This window comes from Eleutherodactylus coqui, chromosome 3, assembly GCF_035609145.1.
Source record: "Eleutherodactylus coqui strain aEleCoq1 chromosome 3, aEleCoq1.hap1, whole genome shotgun sequence".
NCBI lineage: Eukaryota > Metazoa > Chordata > Amphibia > Anura > Eleutherodactylidae > Eleutherodactylus > Eleutherodactylus coqui.
In genome coordinates, this window is record NC_089839.1 from 34,668,959 (window position 1) to 34,674,958 (window position 6,000).

The 6,000-nt window shown below is 35.5% G+C and overlaps 1 long non-coding RNA gene across 1 annotated transcript in view; it reads left to right on the plus strand.

Moving 5' to 3' along the window:
• Positions 1-3,516: 3,516 nt before the first annotated feature.
• The window catches only part of LOC136619724 (uncharacterized), a 14,783-nt gene continuing 12,299 nt past the window's right edge, over positions 3,517-6,000 (plus strand). The window contains exons 1-2 of the long non-coding RNA XR_010791015.1: positions 3,517-3,600; positions 4,045-4,121. This is a non-coding gene — a long non-coding RNA (uncharacterized lncRNA). The remainder of the gene's footprint in view (positions 3,601-4,044; positions 4,122-6,000) is intronic.

The following is a 6,000-nucleotide window of genomic DNA, read 5'->3' on the forward strand; positions in this document are numbered from 1 at the left end:
CTAAGCAGTGAGCACAAGAGACGTTTACAGAAAACATAAATGCAAATATTAATGTATTAAGCACAGAAGACATGTAGAGAACACATATACGTGTAAAAAAGCATTTACATGCAGAGAACACATATTAATGCAGAGTACACATACATACAGTATTCATGCAGGCAACAGAAGAGACATGCATGAGGTAACATATACAGTATACAAGCAGGCAGCACAAGCATAGACATGCATATTTAGGAAACACGTGAAAAATGTAGGCAAACGTATACATGTAAGCAGTGTATACACCTATATCTATAGACAAAATATATGTTTGTAGGCTACTCATTCAGTGAACACATACACATGCAATAAGTGAATGAAAGCTGCAACTATAAATGACAGGAAAGTTGCATTAAACACACATACATGAAGACAAAACAAACACATGAACCTACAAGCTCATAGCCAGACAATATAGTGTGCACAAAAATACTCACATGCCCATGTGATACAGTAAATACACATCATGAAATAAACATTTGCACATGGATGAAGGACATACACATACAGAAAGCACCAACACATGAATGAAGCACTTACACATGCAGTCAATACACACACATACACATGAATAAAAGCCATGCTGATAGAACAAGTACCCATGAATGAACCACATACATATACAGTCAGCATATACCTTACAGCAAACACATAAATTAAGTATACACATCCAATTCAGCCCTCGTATATAAAGGCAGTATATATCTCAGTTTATGAAGTTAGAAGAAAGTTAGAAATTGTACTTATGTGGCACACAGCAAACACTGCTATAAATAAACGTGTTGTGTATATTGTACGTATGTGATATGTAAGTGACATACTGTGTCATGTTTAAAGTGTATCAGCCATCTGTAATCTATAAAGTGTTACGTATAAGCTACAGTTTGTCACTGTCATGTGTAAGGTGCATTATATATGAGTAATGTAGAAGTCAAATGTAATATATATAGTGCAGTATATATAGTAAGTGCAATGTATAAATATGAGTGTAGTAGCAAACAAGTATAATATTCGGTATTATTGCAATGCCTAAAATTCACCATACAAGTATAATGTGTAAAGTATAATATGCAGTGTATAAGTGTAATCTATAGTACAAGTGTAACATAAAGAGTGCAGTATATCAGTGTAATGTATACAGTATATAAGAGTAATGTATAATTGAATCGTAATGTACAATGCTAATGTAATGAGTAAAGTGCAGAGTAGAAGTGTCACGTCTAATTAAAGTGTGATGGTCTTGGCGTAATATACAGTATAATGAGCATTATATAAGGATAACATATAAGTGTAATGAGCAACGTATACGTGTAAGGTATAAGTGTAATATACAATGAGCAGTATATAGTGTAAGATATAAGTGTAGGGAATACTGAGCAATATATAAGTTTATGGTATAAGTGTAATAAGCAATATATACGTGTAAGGTATAAGTGTAATATATAATGAGCAGTATACAAGTGTAGGGTATAATGAACAATATATAAGTGTAAGGTATACGTGTAATGAGCAATATATACGTGTAAGGTATCAGTGTAATTTATAATGAGCAACATAGAAATGTAAGATATAAGTGTTAGATATAATGAGCAATATGAGCAAGTGTAAGGTATAAACGTCAAATATGATGAGCAATATATAAGTGTAAGGTATGGGCATTATATAAGTATCATATAAGTGCAATGTGTAATGGAAGTGTGGTACATAATTGTAATATATAAATGTAATATATAATAAGCAATACATGTATAACGTTTAATGCAAGTATCATATATAAGTGTAATATAAAAGTATAATGAAAGATATCCAGGTCAAGTATGAGTGCCTGCATATAGTATAATGTATAATATTATTATCACGTACAAGTGTTATGTAGAAGAAGTCTTGTAATTCGGCAGATTTCTTACATGTAGACGCATAACTCTGCAGGAAATAAAAACTTTACACACGTTGACATTGTAAGGAATGCTGATGCTTTAGAGTACACAGAAACCCCCCTCCTTAGATGGGAAAGTGAGCCGGCCCAAACCTCAGTAGGCAGCAATAGAAAACCTCTCATCCAATCCAAAGGCGGCGGGGCAGAGACGGACGATGATTGGTGGGAGAGAAAATCAATTATCAAATAATCGATCAGCAGGGCGCTGCGATGTGCGGGAGGCGGGGGGATCACCAGGGGGAGAGCTCACTTCTCTCTGACTGTGCAAACCCATCATGTGGGTGTATAGTGTGAACACGGGCTGAGCCAGCACTACAGCTCTCCGGGTGCTGCGTGCAAGCATGTAGCAGAGCTCAATTTGTGTCTGTTTCTTTTTAGCATTGTGATAACTTAGTTAACTCTTTAGTAACCACCACAGCAAGTCTAATGAAAAAAGGTTCCATCCGCACTGACATTTGTTCAAAAAAGATGAAAAATTAGAGTTTCACAGATCCATAGGTTATTATGGGCTAAACATAGTCAAACTATGCATACATTTGACTATGATTAGCCTGACAAATGTTTTCATGTGATTTTTCTTTTTTTGGCAGAATTGAAAAATGTAGCCTATTACGTTTTTTGTCTCATATGTACATTTTTTTTAACACTTCAGTCAATGGAAAATGTCTATATACTTAATCTGTAGCTTTTTTTTTGTAAATGAGGGGGAAAAGTATTAGAAAAAAAGTTTACAGTGAAAAACGTATCTATTTTTCATATAAAAATCGGATCAGAGCAGAGGAGATGGATATATATATATATATATATATATATATATATATATATATATATATATATATATATATATATATATATCATATACGATAAAAAAAATGCTTAAAATGCATGTGCTTTTACATGTTTATTTTCATGTACATTTCTCGCATACCTGAAAAGAACGTGAAAGTGCCAGTCTGAACAGGCCCTAAGGAAAAGAGAGCCTATACGCGTTTTTCATATAAAAAGTGGATAGAAATGTATACAGTGTATGCGATTTGAAAAACAAACATATACTTAAAATGCATGCATGTTTTACACATTTTTTCCATGGATGTGTGACAGTACCAGTGTGGACAGGCCCTTAGGCACTTTGGTAGCCAGTCACAAACACAGCTCTTCTAGATTTGACAGATTTAGCTCTGCTACATCTGTCTTTCTATTTAAAATGCATAAATTAAATAAAAAACTTTCAAGCAGCTCATGGAGGTTGAATTACATTCGAATGTATTGCTTGTTATTATTTCAATCATTTAACTTTCTAGTATTTGGAATGTTGCAGATTCTCCCAGGTCTACACCTAATCCGCTGTCTGGTGGATGTTCCTTATCTGCAGATGATAGAAGACAATGGTAAATGAAGCAGCAGGCAATCCTTATCTGTTTCTTATCCTAATGATCCTGAAATGTAGCTGTTAGATGCTTTCCATTAAGAAAAGGGAAAGAGTTGTCATCGAGGTGTTTAGCAAAAAGTGTCAAACCTGATCTCCAAATCACTGCAGAGCAGCAGGTAGAGGGTGAATGAGGATCAATGTGATCTTGCTGATGACCAGGTGTAAAAGAGTGAAGATGGCCCTCAGGGTTAGGGTAAGCAGAGCAGCAGGGAGAGGGTTAATGAGGAGCATTGTGATGTTACTGATGACCAACTAGAAAAGAGTGCAGGTGATCCTCAGGGCTAGGGCAGGCAGAGAAGCAGGGAGAGGGTTAATGAGGAGCAATGTGATGTTACTGATGACTAGGTAGAATGGAGTGAAGGTGACCCTCAGGGCTAGGGCAAGCAGGAAAGCAGGGAGAGGGTTAATGAGGAGCATTGTGATGATACTGGGGAGGAATACCTGACCAGGTAGAACGGAGTGAAGGTAACCCTCAGGGTTAGGGCAACAGAGCAGCTGCCACCCTTTAAAGGAACCATCATGGGTCATCATCTGATGCAGGACAACCTTCTACTATGGAGACCAATACAAGTTTATGGAGCTGGTAAAGTCATTCCATTCCTCCTAATCCTCAATAATATGTCTATATCATATCTAGCACATGGAACTCCACTGCAAAGGCAATGAAGAAAATGTTCCAAATCCACACAACAAGGGGTTTTATCCCTAATAATGGTGAGTTCATCCAGCTTCTGCTCTAGGAAAGCAATCTTTGTATTTACTTGATAAATATAACAATGGTGTAAATTAATTATAAAGGAAGAATTAGTGATTATTAACTAAAAGGTGTAAGAAATGCAATAAGCTTTACTTAAAACCTATAAAGTAATAATAATGTACTACCACCACTATTATTAATATGGAATTAAAGTTACAGCTAACACTATAAAGTTACATTCAAGAGATACAAACTTCATGGACTTTAGAATTAGTGACCATTAAAGGGGCTATATCATCAACATTTTTTATTAATTAAAACTAGGTAGAAAAACAAATTGAATTTTTCTAATCTGTTTTCATTTTCTGATTGTAGATTTGTTTATACCATTATCTATACATGACTATAGGGGTGGCAATCTGTCCTGAGCTACATTTAACAGCATTTAGAGATATGCTTTACAGCAGCTTCATGGGCCATTTACACAGATGACCCATTGACTTGTATGGGAAACTGTTCTGGGCATGCTCTGTGACCTGTGCAGAGGTCATTTTGCAGGGGAGGGGTGGGGGGAGGCCTATAAATCACCTGTTGTGAATGTCAAATCCTATGTTATCTACATATAGGTGATACCTTTCAATGTATTTCTGCCTGTGATGTTAAGGAGATGACTGCAAAGTTTTCTCTCCAGGTCTTGAAGTATGACTATTATTAGCCTCTGTGGTCAGTGTAAAAATGCACATTTTAGGATTTTATTTAATATAGATTTTGACTATAAATTAAAGAAACATCACCAACAAAGTGACATAATAGGTCATTTTGTGATGACGCATTCCCTTTAACTATATAGTGTAAGAAATGAAATAAGCTTTACCTAAAACCTATAGAATAATAATTATGTACTACTTCCACTATTATTACTATATCATTAAAGCTACAGTTGACACTATAAGGCAACATTCAATGAGATACAAACTTTATGGACTTCACAATCTCCAGTTCTTAGGCCTGGTAGTGACCGTGGTGGTAGTGAGGAGGATAATCGGATTCTAGTAACTCTTATTGTTTGTGCAGGCTTCATGGTGGATAAGGGCTTTACAGTTGGCAAACAGTTTAGTCAAACTTGCAGTCCTGCTACTTGGATGTAATATAGTGACCATAACACCAAGCTGAGAAGGTGGTGATTAATCATCTGCTAAGGAGGGAAAGGAAGGAGGTAATACATATAGGAAGCCTGCCTCCTGCAAAATAAAGAAATATTATCATCATTAATGATAATAATTAATTCTGCATAATTAAATATCATTACTATTAATAGGATTCTAGCATGTAATAAGTTTTGTAATAACAATATATTAGTGATTTGATAATATTTTGACTAGTCCTATATAACATTGTAAATATAAAGCACCTACACGTTATAATTTAGGATTATCTAGACTGCTAGCAGAAAATAAAGATTTGCCTGCAGTTAGCAGTGGATCAGGTATCAATTTTAGGTGTTTACATGGCTTCAACTTCCATTACTAACACGGAACAATGTATCTAAATATCCTTACAGAAGAAAGAGAGGCAGTAACACTATAGGGGAAGATCTGGAAAGGTTGTGTACAGATAGTAAAAAAAAGTACAAAATAAATTCCAGCTCACCAACCTTGATAGCAAAAAGGCAGAGCCCAAATGTTCTATATTTTTTAATATTTTTGTAATAAAAGCTACTTTTTACATTTCTTGTTCTATCATTGGCTGAGCTGGATTTTCCCCTTGGTGTGTGCAGATAGTGCAGGAATGCTGCTGGTGATAAGGAGGGGGTGGTAGAGGGACAGGAGGCATTGGGGGAGACACAGATGGAGTAGACTGTTGTGCTGTTGTTTAGAAGCAAGGGGAGAAGAAGAG